Source organism: Pelophylax lessonae (genome assembly GCF_965119305.1).
Source record: "Pelophylax lessonae genome assembly, chromosome: 5".
Classification (NCBI taxonomy): domain Eukaryota; kingdom Metazoa; phylum Chordata; class Amphibia; order Anura; family Ranidae; genus Pelophylax; species Pelophylax lessonae.
This window is the reverse complement of record NC_138772.1, coordinates 222582278-222584635: the sequence shown is the minus strand read 5'-3', so window position 1 is coordinate 222584635 and position 2358 is coordinate 222582278.

The window sequence follows — 2358 nt, the reverse complement described above, 5'->3', positions numbered from 1 at the left end:
ACAGAACAGTTTTCCACTTTGCAAAATCCATTTTAAAGAAGCCTTGGCCCAGAGAAAATGCCTGCGCTTCTGGATCATGTTTAGATATGGCTTCTTTTTTGGCCTATAGAGTTTTAGCCAGCAACGGCGAATGGCACAGTTGATTGTGTTCACCGACAATGTTTTCTGGAAGTATTCCTGAGCCCATGTTGTGATTTCCATTACAGTAGCATTCCTGTATGTGATGCAGTGCCGTCTAAGGGCCCAAAGATCACGGGCATCCAGTACCTTGACCCTTACGCACAGAGATTTTTCCAGATTCTCTGAATCTTTGGGTGATATTATGCACTGTAGATGATGATAACTTCATACTCTTTGCATTTTTTTCTCTGAGAAACTCCTTTCTGATATTGCTCCACTATTTTTCGCCGCAGCATTGGGGGAATTTGGGATCCTCTGCCCATCTTGACTTCTGAGAGACACTGCAACTCTGAGAGGCTCTTTTATACCCAATCATGTTGCCAATTGACCTAATAAGTTGCAAATTGGTCCTACAGCTGTTCCTTATATGTAAATTTAACTTTTCCGGCCTCTTATTGCTACCTGTCCCAACTTTTTTGGAATGTGTAGCTCTCATGAAATCCAAAACGAGCCAATATTTGGGATGACATTTCAAAATATCTCACTTTCAACATTTGATATGCTATCTATATTATATTGTGAATAAAATATAAGTTTATGAGATTTGTAAATTAGCCCATTCTTTTTTTACTCAAAATGTGTACAGTGTCCCAACTTTTTTGGAATTGGGTTGTACATAATATTATAACATTTGGAATTATCCATCTGTTTTAGGGATTGACCGACTACCGGCAAAGCCGCTATATCTAGGGCCGACATGCACTTTCCCTGATATATCAGAATTGGCCACCAAGGTGACAGATATTGCCGATATTTCAGGAAAGTGCTTGTACTGGAGTGATACCTGCAGCTAGAGGCATCACCCCAGTACCGGTGTCCATAGCCGACAGTCGGCTGTCTTGTATTGACAACCGATGCAGCTGAGAAGCCGCTCGGCTGGCATTACAAGAAGCGGAAGGGGAAGTCCCCCCCTCCCGCCGCCTTCTGCAGCTCGCCCGGGCCTCCCATCCCACTGGGAGACCCGGGCAACCAGCCTGCACGGCCACCGAAGACCCGATCAAAGCAACATTTGGCTCTGTTCGGGTCTCCATGCAAAAACCCGGAAGCGATGTCATGAGTGACATCATTTCTGGGTACTGTCTGGCGCCAGATTAAAAAAAATGACAGCATTCAAAACAGCCACACTTGGCGTTTTGAATTCTTTTAAGTGCAGAGGATGGGTTTGGGGTCTTTTAGAGCCCTGGATCCCTCCACAAAAGTACCTGTCAAAAAAATAAATAAATAAATATTTAAATTTACAAAAATATCGGCCAATATTGGCCGATACCGATTTGCATTGGCCAAAATATCGGTATCGGCAACGAAAAAACGATATCGGTCGATCAATAATATGTTTGTACAAGGTATAATTACCTCCAATAGATAGGAACCAACATTGAAACCAGAAGCTTTCAACAAACAGGTTGTTGCTCCAAATTGCCCTTTAGAACATTCCAGTTGTCCACACAGCAAGGTCCAGTATATCTGGCTTGTAAGAAGCCATACTCAAAATGCTCAAAAAAGGGGGACGGAGAGGGGCCACCTGTGATGGATAATTCCCAAAAATAATTAATAATAAGTAACAATATTGTAGTGATATCGACATTAGCACAAGAGATGCAGGAAGTGCAAAATGGGTGATCAAAGAAGAGGGAAAGAGGGAAAACATCTGAGATAAGCAATTTTCATGGTGGTGGTGAATGACAGCATATGTGTGTGTGTGAACACTGAAATGGTGCAGAAAAATTACAAATGGTGCAATAAGTGGACTGGAAAAATGGAGATTCCCTAAACCAAAAGAAACGAACGAATTACAAGGTGTCTACTGGATTTTTACATGAATAACCCATTGGTCATTACAAACTATTTAGGGGCAGGGCAAGTTGCTAAGCTCCTCCTCCTATAGGGCCTGATATGCAGTAATCAGTGCACAAACAAGTTAGTGTTTCGAAAGAGTGACGGTGTCATTACACTGGTGAGAATGAACCTATGAAAAGAAATAAACAAACAGGACAAGTACAGTGCAAAAAATGTACCCATAAAATACTAGGTAAGTGAATGAGTGAAATCTAGGGGGAAAGAATCTCCACATTTATCACACCAACATTACCTTAGGTAGTTAAATGAGTTCTAGTGGCAAAATGTAAAGCTGGAATAAAATACACAAGTCAGGAATCTATTATTGGTAACTTGGCAAAC